The sequence below is a fragment of the Schistocerca cancellata genome, chromosome 2, assembly GCF_023864275.1.
Source record: "Schistocerca cancellata isolate TAMUIC-IGC-003103 chromosome 2, iqSchCanc2.1, whole genome shotgun sequence".
Taxonomy (NCBI): Eukaryota; Metazoa; Arthropoda; class Insecta; order Orthoptera; family Acrididae; genus Schistocerca; species Schistocerca cancellata.
The window spans coordinates 390889884-390904280 of NC_064627.1; the positions used below are offsets into that span (position 1 = coordinate 390889884).

Consider the following 14397-nt stretch of genomic DNA (forward strand, 5'->3'; position numbering starts at 1 on the left):
AAAGTATACGTTCGAGGGTGTTGCTGCAACGTGTATGCAACATAGCACAAATCCGACGCGGATATACAAGCGCTGACATTAAGCAAGCGATCAGCGTGGCTTTCGTGACTTTTCGACGTGCATGCGCAAATGTGGAAACGTGGACTATGCTGATGTCCAAAGACGACCATCATGCTGTTATTCTTTTCTTGGTTAGCGAAGAACGAACATGGGTAGACATCACTCGAAGAATGAAGAATGTATATGGGGCAGCACATCTGCCGAAAACGACCGCTGTGGAACGGTGCACCAAGTTAACGATAACGCACGTCCCCATATCGAAAATGTCACAACGTAGAAGTTACGCCAACTCATGTTGGAGACACTCGAGCACTCTTCCTATAGTCCTGATCTCTCCCCATGCGATTATCAAGCCTTTGGTCCCTTAAAAATGTCTTGAATGGACGAAAATTCCTGTCCGATGAAGATGTACGCCAGGCAGTTACGGATTCCTTCATGTACGGTCTTTTACCAAACGGTAAACCTGGTGCGTTGGTGGGGTGATAGTCTTAGTGATGATGGCGATTTTTTCTGATTGGTAAACCGAATCTGGACAGTACTGTATTCAAACGAAAACTTTTTGATAGTATCTTATACAGTACCTCATGATTGCTTCAACTCTGTTGTCAACAGTGAGATAGACTGTCTTTTTTGTGTGTGGTAGCGACTGACTCCCACAGTTGAATTTCATTCGGACACAGACGCTGATAACAGCTTTCTTATTATAAATTAAAATTTACGAAAATATAATGTATCTGTGCAGTTACTCAAACGGTGATTTCCAAACATTCAGCTGAATAAGCCTATGTATCATTTTGAAGTGACTGTGGCACCGTAGTTTTTCAATGATGTGATCATTTAGTATACCGGATTTTTCCAAAATAGCCTCATTCTGCCATTTTCCCATAATGCGCTACGTATTAGCGGCGGCTTTCTTCCAGTCTTCAGAGGTGACGCTCTTAACAGCTTAATTGGCGAGTCCTTCGACTACATGGAGACAGGTTTATTCTGTTTCTTGGAAAGTAACCCTTAATCAGTTCTATTGGCATCGCCACCTAGCTACGGGCCCTCCCTCCATCAGCAGCTTCCAACTGCAGAAACATCAATGACGAAACCAAATTTATACAGAACCGTAAATAGCGATATGTGTGTGGGATGTTACTACATACGATAATAATCACAAACACGCTATTGCAATGAATCCTTCGTGAATAAATCTATCTTAGTAGTCCACTTATCCATACAACATTTCTTCCCCTGATGTTCCATATTGTTCTTCTTTCCTTCATGTCAGTGTTTTTGTTTACCTTTAGATATGCAACAGTTATTTATATGAACTTATTAAAAAAGAGAAGCGGTCCTCAACTGTATTTTTCTGGAAGTGGGTACGTGAAGTGCAAACAATTTCTCTCGACAAGCTGACGTCGAACTTTCCGCTGAATAACATTTAACTAACTTGTTTGTGACATTGTTCTGTATCATACAACAAATAGTTATAACAGTTAAGACACTATCCCTGCAACTAAAAAGTCAAAAACTAAATCACAGGGCGCAACGAACGATCCTACTAGCAAGGACTTCGTAACACCCAAAACTGTATTCAATGTTGTTATATTTCTCGCTTCCAAGACGGATTTTCTTGCTACTAGCAGCCTACATTACTTTTATATCCTGTTCAATTCTTCCGTTGTCAGTTATTTTGCTGCCAATGTAGCAAAGCTCTACTACTTTAAGCGGCTCATTTCCTAACCTGATTATCTCAGCGTCACCTTATTTAAGTGGATTACTCTCTATTACGCTTGCTTCACTTTTATTTATCTTCATTTTAAAACCTTTTCTCAAGACACTATCCATTTCGTTAATCTTCTAAGTGCATTGCTTTTTCTGACAGAATTTCAGTATCATCGACAAGCCTTGAGATTTTTATTTCGCCTCTCTGAAATTTAATTACTTTTCCAATTTTCTCCTTGGTTTCCTTCAGTGCTTAATATGTGTGAAGATTGCATACCGTTGAGGAAAGGCTACAACGCTGCCTCACACCATTCTCGATTACTATCTCCCTCTCACGTTCTTCTGCCTTATAACTGCAGTGCGGTTTCTTTAAAAGTTGTAGAGAACCTTTGGCCACCTGTATTTTACTGTATCTCTGATAATATCAGAACTGTAAATTGTGTCTCCAATTAACATCGTCAAAAGTTTTTTGTAGATTTCCGAATTCCATAATGGTGGCATTGGCTTTTTTCGACCCATCTGCTATGGCAAGTAGTTGGATCAGTATTGCTTCATGTGTTACTACATTTATCTTTATCCCAAATCGATTCCCCCCCCCCCCCCCCCCAGATCGGATTCTCCGACTCTTTCCAGCTATCAATGATACGCATGTCTTCGGTCTAATAAGCAACATACGCAACAGAACCGTCTACGATCATTGGACCAAAACAGCTGCTGTGGCCTCGTCAAGACATCGTTTGATGTTTTTTCAGTGTTGAGATTGGCTAACGTATACCTCAAAGCTCATGCAATGGAGAGCGCTGATGGGCTTTCATGTAAGCAATGTCCCTATTACGTCGATAATCTATTACTAGTATGCTATTCTGCGAATCTGATTTTAGATTTATTCGGAACTTTTTTTTTTTTTTTGAATGATTGAATTTTCATAAACTTACCTCTACCTTGTTGTTAGAATTAATCACTTTTTATTTTTCTCTATTTGACTTCTTTCGTAAAACAAACAAGTTGGACCCACAGTGTTTCTGCTGTAGCGGGCAGTGACCACTCCGCTGACACCACCGTTGCAGGATGGCCTCTCCAAAGTGAGGTGTTCGGGGAGCTGTGGGATGGCACCTCCAGTACACTGGTGGGCGGTGGGTCAAGAATGCTTACTCAACAACATTCTTTATTACTCAAATCGTCCATACAGGAGATTGAAGACTGCGGCCCAGGACAAGTCAGCAACTAGCGGACAGGGGGTGAGTGAGCGAGGAGGCTGAGGAATGCCGATGCAGCGTAACAGCGGCTGGCCTCTCCTCGACTGATACAGTCTGTAGTCTGCAACCATTCAGGCTAACTGATGGCTTGAGGACCAGCGCCTTCGTCTACATCAGTTTTCCCCAACCTTTCTTAGACCATTACCCCTGAGTGCAGTCATACATTAGTAGTAGTACCTCCACCCCAACCCCCTCCCCTCCCCTGTCGTTTGTTGCCCTCCCCCCTCCCCCGCACTATCATCAACTTTAGCACCTAAGTAAACTATAGAATACTTTCATTTTTAAAATGATGGAAGATGAATGATATTAACTTTTGTGTGTGTGTGTCAGAATGGATGACGAAAGAATTCGAGGTGCATCACAAACGCTACCTCAATTAATTCGCTATACATGAACTGCAATAACTGTTTCACATCCTGTACGAGTATAATGTGCAAAAAGCACACTGGAGTGGCTACTGTATATTGATCTTACTAGACACATTGTAAGTATGTTTCTATTTCGGGGATAAGTATGTTTTCTTTACATACGTTTTTCAGCTGTCGTATTCATTGTAAAGTCCGGATATCTTCAAGATCAAGTTGTTTGGTCACTATAACACCCGAGAACTGATTGATGGTTTTCACAAACGAACACACGAATCGTATCTGAAAAAAAAATGGTTCAAATGGCTCTGAGCACAATGGGACTTAACATCTGAGGTCATCAGTCCCCTAGAACTTAGAACTACTTAAACCTAACTAACCGCCGGCCGCGGTGGTCTAGCGGTTCTGGTGCTACAGTCCGGAACCGCGGGACTGCTACGGTCGCAGGTTCGAATCCTGCCTCGGGCATGGGTGTGTGTGATGTCCTTAGGTTAGTTAGGTTTAAGTAGTTCTAAGTTCTAGGGGACTTATGACCTAAGATGTTGAGTCCCATAGTGCTCAGAGCCATTTGAACCATTTTGAACCTAACTAACCTAAGGACATCACACACATCCATGCCCGAGGCAGGATTCGAACCTGCGACCGTAGCGGTCTCGCGGTTCCAAACTGACGCGCCTAGAACCGCTTGGCCACACCGGCCGGCGAATCGTATCTGAGTTAGATGTTTGTTTGCGCCTGGTGCAGTAGGGCAACGTTGATTAGACTTCTTCTGCAGACCATGGGACAGTGCATTGCGGCTCTGTTATCTTGTTACTACTTGATGAAGTACCACACGTGTTAAGTCGCTGAAGGCATATTTATTGAGGGCAGAGCGGAGTCACCTCTGCATGAAATCAGGATAGCTGTTAGGAACTTGTGAAGCCTCAACGACGCTAGTGAAACAGTTTAAAAATCGTCGTTCTTCCGCACCAGTCTCGGCTGTCGCTCATTCAGCTGCTTGTTCGTTTCTAGCTGAGGTCCGTCGAGTCATCTCAGCAGTTGCGAGCCCAGGAGATGATGTCAGTGACCCTGACGCCGCTGCGGACTGCCGGCGAGCAGGGGCGGCCGTTGCCCGGACCGAAGTGGTCCTCGCGCTGGCTACTGGAGTGTCCTTAGTCCCACTCCGAATTCTACGATGACCCTTGACGACCATCCGCTATGTACCTGGTGTCGGTAGTCCTGCGTCGGTTGATCTCCTCCCCACTACTGGTAGTTTGCAGCACTCAAAGGGGCCTGAGTACTGAACAGCAACGTGGACCCATAGAGGCCCTGTTGCCGATTTCCGCGTTGAAGGTCGGTATTGGCAGCATTTTGTGATGATGATGATGATGATGATGATTGGTGTTTTAGGGCGCACAACAGCGAGGTTATCAGCGCCCATTCCCAAAAGTTCAATTCAGAGCCAAACAGTGAGGGAATTGGTATCGTTCAAATGGCAAGATTGGACACAGTACATCAAAACAGGGAGATAAAACGAAAAATAAAATAGCAGTACAAACAGGTAAAAATAATTAACGGTGGCTGAGTGACCACTTACAAATAATGGGTGACCAAACCACTGGACAGCACATTAAGGCTTCAATCCCAATATTTTGGGAAGAAGGCCAGACATCACACAAAAACGTAAAACTCTAGCGACACTCGCCTCATTATTAGTTAAAATAGAGGGCAGGTCTGGTGGTAAATTTAAACCTTCCCTCAAACCTACATATAAAACACACTCAGTTAAAATATGTCGTATCGACAGCTGTGTCCCACATGTCTGACACGTTGGTGGCTCCTCACGACGTAACAGAAAACCATGTGTCAAAGGACAATGTCCAATTCTAAGCCGTGTAAGGGCTACTTCCTCAGCTCGTCGTTGTCGGAAGGAGGTGAGCCACGGTCGGACAGAATCCTTCACCGCTCGCAACTTATTATCCCTCACGTCCAGCCACTGAGCCTCCCACCAACGCATGACCTTACGAGTCACGAATGACGTAATGGCCTGCAGGGGGACGGAACAGCGAGCAGGAGGTGGGATGGAGCAAGCCTCCTTAGCAGCCGCATCTGCAAATTCATTTCCAGGAATCCCTATGTGCCCTGGAACCCAGCAGAAAATGACATCCTTACCCTGCTGTTGCAAGAGCAGGAGTGCGTCCTGCACCTCTTGCACCATCCGATCTGCTGGGTACATCTGTTCAAGAGCGTGTAGAGCACTTTGGGAATCAGAGCAGATGATGAATTTCGTGCCACGATGTCGGCGCATATGCTCTAATGCTTGCAGAATGGCAAACAGTTCTGCATAGTAAACTGAGAACTGCTCTGGGAGCCCTATCCGATGAACAATATCGGGAAACACAGCAGAGCAGCCCATCAAATCCCCCTGTTTAGAACCATCCGTGTAAACAGTAATAAAATCGGAATGGCGTTCTAAAATCTCAGTAAGTTTAATTTTAAAAAGGTGGTCCGGGGTACAATACTTCCTGTAAGCAGCCAGATCAAGAAGTAATCTTGGCCTTTGTAGTCGCCAGGGAGATCCCCTACTCCATCCCTGGTGGAGTACCTTAATGCCCTCCAGGTGTACTGACTCGAGACTCTCCTTTGCACGGATGCCAAACGGCTTCGTTGCCGCCGGACGGTGGCGGAAGAGATGTGCCAGTGCCGGCTGGGAAAAGGTGTTGGACGCCAATGAAAGAGGAGTGGACTTGGCCCTGTACGCGTGCCGTACCACGAGGAGAAGACGCCGAATGGACAGCGGAGGCTCTCCCGCCTCGACACACAGACTAGCAACTGGACTCGTGCGATAAGCCCCCGTTGAAAGCCTAATACCCTCATGGTGAATCACATCCAACATTTTGAGGTAGGATGGTCTTGCAGATCCATAAGCTTGACATCCGTATTCCAGTCGAGGTCGCACAAAGGCCTTATAAAGTTGGAGCAGACGTGCCCTGTCAGCGCCCCAGGATCTATGACTGACGCATTTAAGGACGTTTAAAGCCTTGAAACAGCGGAATTTCAGATCCTTTAAGTGTGGCAACCATGTGAGCTTCTCATCAAAAATAAGCCCGAGATATTTCACTTTTTCCATAAAGGGGAGAACAGTGTCTCCTAGTTTTAAAACAGGGAGATTAAAAAGAGAACGGTAACGGTTAAAATCGACATAAACGGTCTTCTCCAAAGAGAATTTAAAGCACTGAGGACACTTCCTTGAGGGACACCGTTCTCCTGCTTAAAACGGTCAGACAGGACATTCCCAACCTTATACTTAAAATACCTGTCCGACAGAAAGGATCTGATGAGTGTGGGTAAACGCCCACGGAAACCCCACTCATAAAGCTGCCGCAAAATGGTATGCCTCCGGGTAGTATCGTACGCCTTCTCCAGGTCGAAGAAAACCCCGATAAGGTGTTGCTTACGTAGGAAAGCATCTTGTATCGCTGTTTCGAGTAGGATCAGGTTATCGAGGGTGGAATGATACCTCCTGAACCCACACTGGCAGCGGATAAGTAAGGATCTGGATTCGAGAACCCACACCAGGCGCCTATTGACCATACGCTCAAATGTCTTTCCGACGCAGCTCGTGAGACTAATGCTACGGTAGCTACTGGGTTCGGTCCGATCCTTCCCTGGTTTTAAAAGGGGAATTAAAATCGATTCTTTCCATGAACTAGGAAAGTCGCCTGTCTTCCAAATTTCATTAAAAAGTTGAAGGAGGACTTCCTTTGACCGCAGATCCAACTGCTGCAGCATGCTATACGATATCAGGTCTGGACCAGGTGCGGTATCCCGAGATACGGACAGTGCAGAGTCCAACTCCCACAAAGAGAAAGGCTGGTTGTATTCCTCAGCGTTCTTTGAACGGAAATCAAAACCAGCCCTCTCCTGTGTACCCCGATAGCGCAGAAAGTCTGGGTCCTGGCTAGAATCGGCCGTAATAGTTTGAAAAGATTCTGCCAACGCCCGGGCGATGTCTCTGGGAGAAGTTAGGAGACACCCCCGCTCACGTATAGCTGCTATTGGCGGTCGAGAGTATCGCCTTGAGATCCTCCTAACGGCTTCCCATACTTTGCTTGAAGATGTGGAACTATTGATGGAGTTCAGGAACTCACGCCAAGACCTCCGTTTACTCTCTCTAACGATTCTTCTCGCTCGCGCCCGTGCTATTCGGAAAGTTGTCAGATGCGCAGCAGTGGGGCACCGACGGAATCTTCTCAAAGCCGCCCGTCTGTCTCTGATGGCGGTACGACAGACGTCATTCCACCAAGGGACAGGCTGCCTCACAGGTGTCCCCTTTGACTTTGGTATGGATACATCAGCGGCATGGTGCATCACCGCCGTAATGTGATCCACCCAATCCTGGACGCCTTCACACCGTTCAAAAACAGCCAACTGCCGGTAGAGCGTCCAGTTGCCCTTCCGGAACAACCATTTCGGCGGCCGTGCGACACGACCCATTTCAACTGGCAGATGGAGCCAGATAGGATAATGGTCGCTGCCATGAAGGTCGTCGTCTACGACCCACTGAGCAATGTCCGCAAGCACAGGCGAACAAATAGAGAGGTCTATGGCAGAAGACGAACCTGAAGCGGTGCTAAAATGCGTGGCCTGACCTGTGTTCAGCAGTATGATGTCGGAAGTCCTGAGCAACTGCTCAATCATCTGGCCCCTGGGGCAGGTTTTGTTGGAACCCCATAATGCATTATGAGCATTAAAGTCTCCTAAAATGAGAAAGGGACGGGGTAGCTGATCAATGAGCTGTGCGAGGGCTTCACTGTCAATGAGCTCAGCGGGTGGTAAATACAAGGAGCACACTGTGACATTAACCTGGGCCAGGATCCGAGCTGCAACCGCTTGGAGCGTTGTGGTTAAGGTCACAGGTGAGGAGTGGAAAGTGTCCTTAATGAACACTGCCACCCCACCCTGAGCCCTATTACCAGTCAGGTCCTCTTTCCTGTACATGTGATACCCTGTAAGTACAGGCGTGTCAGTCTCTTTAAAATGTGTCTCTTGCAAAGAGATGCAAAAGGGGTTTTCCTGTACTAACAGCCGCAATTCTGCAAAGCGAGGTCTGACTCCATTCAGATTCCACTGAAGTATGGGAGCCATATCAGCGTTTCGGTTTAGATTTCCCCCTGTCTTTGCGCCGCGCTGGTGAGGCACTTGTAGAGCGAGTGGCAGCAGAGGGGCTGCCAGGTTCTGGGGAAGAGGTATCAAAATCCATGACGATTTCCTCTTCATCAGTCAGGGATGCCATGACGACATCCGATGGTGCCTTTGGCAGGTTTGACGTCAAACGGCGTGCCCCTTTCCCTGGTCCCGTTTTCTTTGTGGAAGTCGGGGATGGGGGAAGTGGAGAGGCACTCTGTTTCTGGAGGGCCTTCGAAGGCTTCACTGTAGCTTTCTCTGCAATAGCGGGTGGTGCAGGCGGAGCAGCCTGAATAGCTATATCGTTATTGGGAGTGCTCTGGCAGGTACAAACGCAGGTACAGGTATTGGTGGAGGATACTGCTACGCTGTGATGTGGCGTTGTCGGAAGACAGTCAGTTTCTCCATCAGACAGAAGTATCGATTAAAAAAAAAGTCGGCCTGAAATTCGGTAGTTATAAACGTTAAACTTATCTGTGTAGGTCGGAAAATTCGCATGCATTAAGTACTTCACCTTCAATATACAGTTTTTTTTAGCGTATTGGTAGTACACCATGACTGGACCACACTTGCATATCATCATTAGCAGTAATATTGCTGTACTGCATAAAGGCCTGCTAAATGACGTGAAAACCGTAAAACGACTGATGCAGTTTTCACAACATCATTCATAGTATGAAATGATAATGAAATCAAGACCCTAAGCTGTCAACAGGCGTTGATATACATCGACGGGCACAGTTGAAAAGGTGTGCCCCGACCGGGACTCGAACCCGGGATCTCCTGCTTACATGGCAGACGCTCTATCCATCTGAGCCGCCGAGGGCACAGAGGAAAGTGCGACTGTTGGATTTATCCCATGCACGCTCTTCGTGAGACCCACATTCCGAGCTTAATGTCCACACACTACATTCGTAGCGCCCCTGCCCATTATACTTATTACTCGCCGCAGACAATCTTACCAGTCCCGTAAGAGTTCGGGCAATGCGTGTGCATCCAGCACAGAAGAAGAAGGTCAATGCCCGATTAGCCTTAACTATTTGAAGATGGTATCTTCCGAAACAACAGATACCATCTTAAAAAAAAAAGTAGTTCATAGTCATATCATCATATTTTACAGCGTCACATATAATTTAAGGAAATTTAGAAACAGATAAATGAAAGCGTAATGACGGTAATTATTTTAGGTGTCTTAAATAGCAGTACATCAGCCATAATAAATCAGCCGACTGATCTCTTTCGCTATTAGGGGCCCTGTAAAGTACGCAATACATGGATTCGTAAACTGTTGTAACGCTATGTTGCTATCTTTTCCTATCACGTTTGCTTTGAGCGTGTAAACCGCAGGTGATTATATTATCTTAAATTGCCACTGCTGGGACGAAAGAGAAATTGAAAGTCTCTGCAGTTAATTTAGCTCGTCCGAGAAGAGAAGAATTTTAACTAATCGTTCTGACGTTGCACTATTACGTCGCATTACAGACCCAGATCATCCGTCCTGACACTTGGCTTCAATGGTATGTAAATGGGAGATGACAGGGAGAAGGTCGAAATACTAAATTTATTTTTACTAAATTCCTTTACCAATAAAGATCGTATTGCTGTTCTTCTCTTAACAATCCCATGAATGTCAAAACGACAGATACTGAAATAAGCGGCCATGGGATAGAAAATCAACTAAAATCACTCAACACAGGAAAAGACACTGATCTGCAGGGCCACCTAAACGATTCTACGTAGAGTACGCGAAGCAACTTGCTCTCCTTCTAGCAGCAGTCTACAGTTAATCACTGAAGGAACAAAACGTTACCAGTGATAGGAAAAATATGCAGGACATTCCAGTTTTTAAGGAGGGTCGTCGAGCAGACGCACAAAATTATAGTTTATATCAGTGACGTCAGTTGTAGTAGAATTTTGCAACACATTATAGCTTTTCTGGGGACCGAAAATCTTCGAGGGAATCAACATGGGTTTTGTAAGTAAGGATAGGGTGAATCTCAGCTCACTATGTTTGTGCCTGAGTACCTGAAAGAAGGAGATGCCACCATCCAGGTGGATGCCGTGTTCCTTCGCTTCCGGAAGGCGGTCAAAACAATTCCGGACTTCGCCTAATGTGCAAAATATGAGCTTATAGTGTATCAGATAAGCTTTGTGATTGAACTGTAGATTCCCTAACAAATAGACAACAGAATGCCAGTATTAACGGACAGAAATCTTATGATTCGAAAGTAATTTCGGACATACCCAGATGCAGTTACACGACCATTACTGTTTACTAGATAACGTTGGAACTTTCTTAAGACTGGTCAACGTTGATACTGTTGTATACAGAAAATTAATAACGCTACAAGTCCGTCCGAACAGGCTATGAAGGCCCAACGGCACCGACCGACCGCCGTGTCATCCTCAGCCCAAAGGTATCACTGGATGCGGATATGGAGGGGCATGTGGTCAGCACACCATTCTCTCGGCCGTTGTCAGTTTTCATGACCGGAGCCGCTACTTCTCAATCAAGTAGCTCCCCAGTTTGCCTCACAAGGGCTGAGTGCACCCCGCTTACCAACAGCGCTGGACAGACCGGATAGTCACCCATCCAAGTGCTAGACCAGCCCGACAGCGCTTAACTTCGGTGATCTGACGGGAACTGGTGTTCCCACTGCGGCAAGGCGGTTGGCAACAACGTTAGAAAGTTGTAGCGAAATGCAGGAAGACCTGCAGAGGAACAACGTCAGCGACGGGGATTAATACAATACTGGCCATTAAAATTGCTACACCAAGAAGAAATGCAGATGATAAACGGGTATTCATTGGACAAATATATTATACTACAACTGACATGCGATTACATTTTCACGCAATTTGGGTGCATAGATCACGAGAAATTAGTACTCGGAACAACCTCCTCTGGCCGTAATAACGGCCTTGATACGTCTGGGCATTGAGTCAAACAGAGCTTGCATGGCGTCTACAGGTACAGCCGCCCATGCAGCTTCAACACGATACCACAGTTCATCGAGAGTAGTGACTGGCGTATTCTGATATGAGCCAGTTGCTCGGTCACCATTGAACAGGCGTTCTCAATTGGTGGGAGATCTGGAGAATGTGCTGGCCAGGGCAGCAGTCGAACATTTTCTGTATCCAGAAAGGCCCGTACAGGACCTGCAACATGCGGTCGTGCATTATCCTGCTGAAATGTAGGGTTTCGCAGGGATCTAATGAAGAGTAGAGCCACGGCTCGTAACACATCTGAAATGTAACTTCCACTGTTCAGAGTGCCGTCAATGCAAACAAGAGGCGACCGAGACGTGTAACCAATGGCACCCCATACCATCACGCCGGGTAATACGCCAGTATGGCAATGACGAATACACTCTTCCAATGTGCATTCACCGCGATGTCGCCAAACACGGATGCGACCATCATGATGCTGTAAGCAGAACCAGGATTCATCCGAAAAAATGACGTTTTGCCATTCGTACACCCAGGTTCGTCGTTGAGTACACCATCGCAGGCGCTCCTGTCTGTGAGGGTAACCGCAGCCACGGTCTCCGAGCTAATAGTCCATGTTGCTGCAAACGTCGTCGAACTGTTCGTGCAGATGGTTGTTGTCTTGCAAACGTCACTATTTGTTGACTCAGGGATCGAGATGTGGCTGCACGATCCGTTACAGCCACGCGGATAAGATGCCTGTCATCTCGACTGCTAATGATACGAGGCCGTTGGGATCCAGCACGGCATTCCGTATTACCCTCCTGAACCCATAGATTCCATATTCTGCTAACAGTCATTGAATCTCGATCAACGCGAGAAGCAATGTCGCGATACGATAAACCGCAATCGCGATAGGCTACAATCCGACCTTTATCAAAGTCGGAAACGTGATGGTACGCATTTCTCCCCCTTACAACGAGGCATCACAACAACGTTTCACCAGGCAACGCCGGTCAACTGCTCTTTGTGTATGAGAAATCGGTTGGAAACTTTCCTCATGTCAGCACGTTGTAGGTGTCGCCACCGGCGCCAACCTTGTGTGAATGCTCTGAAAAGCTAGTAATTTGCGTATCACAGCATCTTCTTCCTGCCGGTTAAATTTCGCGTCTGTGGCATGTCATCTTCGTGGTGTATCAATTTTAAAGGCCAGTAGTGTAATTCACCCTCGACTTAAACAAATGTAACGCATTGTGCATAGATAGGGGGGAAAATCCGTCTTTTTTGATTATACGAATACCAAAAAAGTCATTGGAAGCCATGAAATGTATTCGCAGTTGTGAAAATGGACAACCATCAGCTGTGTAACAGAATGACGAAAAAAGTTTTGATGGACCGGGACTCGAACGGGGATTTCCCGCTTATCGCGAGCGTTCGTCTCATCATTACACTGTCTGAGCACGCTCCACGGCTAGACACAATCTTCAATAAGTCGCCAATTTGAATCCACATCTTGTATTTGTACATCCGTTAAGTATGTTTACGTACAGGGCATACATTTCAAGTCAAAGTTGCTTGCCCGGTGTTGGCGGATAAATACGATACTGCAGTGCCTGTGTTGTTCAGAAGTACGATGCAGCGTTCCTTCGGACATTCACTAATCGTTAACGACATACGGAAGTTGGGTCCGGCCCTGGAGGGTGCTCGGATAGCCTAGTGACACGGCGACCGCTTGTGGTAACTGGGAAACTGAGGTTCGAATCCCGATCCCGCACAAATTTTCATTCCCGTCATTCCATTATACAGCTGATGGTTCCACATATCAGAGCGGTAGGTGGATCAAAACAAAATGTCCAGACACTCTGTGACCAAAATGATACTGAAACTGAAGATGACAGACTAAAGGCCGAAATACTAAATGTCTTTTTCCAGAACTGTTTCACAGAGGAAAACTGCACAGTAGTTCAAATGGCTCTGAGCACTATGGGACTTAACATCTGAGGTCAACAGTCCCCTGCACAGTAGTTCCTGCTCTAGATTGTCGCACAGATGACAAAATGGTAGATATCGAAATAGATGACAGATGGATAGAAAAACAATTGAAATCGCTCAAAAGAGGAAGGGCCGCTGGACATGATGGGATACCAGTTAGATTTTACACAGAGTACACGAAGGAACTTGCCCCCTCCTTGCAGCGGTGTACCGTAGGTCTGTAGAAGAGGTCATCCCCGTTTTCAAGAATGGACGTCGAACAGATGTGCACAACTATAGACCTATATCTCTAACGTCGATCAGTTGTACAATTTTGGAACACGTGTTATATTCGAGTATAATGACTTTTCTGGAGACTAGAAGTCTACTATCCAGGAATCAGCATGGGTTTCGAAAAGATCATGTGAAACCCAACTCACCCTATTCGTCCACGAGACTCAGAGGGCCATAGACACGGGTTCCCAGGTAGATTCCGTGTTTCTTGACTTCCGCAAGGCGTTTGATACAGTTCCTCACAGTCGTTTAATGAACAAAGTAAGAGCATATGGACTATCAGGCCAATTGTGTGAGTGGATTGAAGAGTTCCTAGATAACAGGACGCAGCATGTCATTCTAAATGGAGAGAAGTCTTCCGAAGTAAGAGCGATTTAACGTGTGCCGCAGGGCAGTATCGTAGGACAGTTGCTATTCACAATATATATAAATTACATTGTGGATAACATAGGACGTTCACTGAGACATTTTGCGGATGATGCTGTTTGGAAGACTCTGCAAGAGAGACGCTCAGTAGCTCCGTACGGGCTTTTGTTGAAGTTCCGAGAACATGCCTTCAACGAAGAATCAAGCAGTATATTGCTCCCTCCTACGTATGTCTTGCGAAGAGACCATGAGTATAAAATCAGAGAGATTGGAGTCCACAC

At 46.1% G+C, this 14397-nt stretch overlaps 1 long non-coding RNA gene and 1 other non-coding gene across 2 annotated transcripts in view; both read right to left on the reverse strand.

The window, feature by feature from the left end:
• The window catches only part of LOC126145889 (uncharacterized), a 1192902-nt gene that overhangs the window by 177076 nt on the left and 1001429 nt on the right, over positions 1-14397 (reverse strand). The gene's annotated exons all lie outside the window — the stretch shown is intronic.
• Trnat-ugu (transfer RNA threonine (anticodon UGU)) lies at positions 9310-9384 on the reverse strand. The gene has a single exon. It is a non-coding gene; the product is annotated as a tRNA-Thr (tRNA).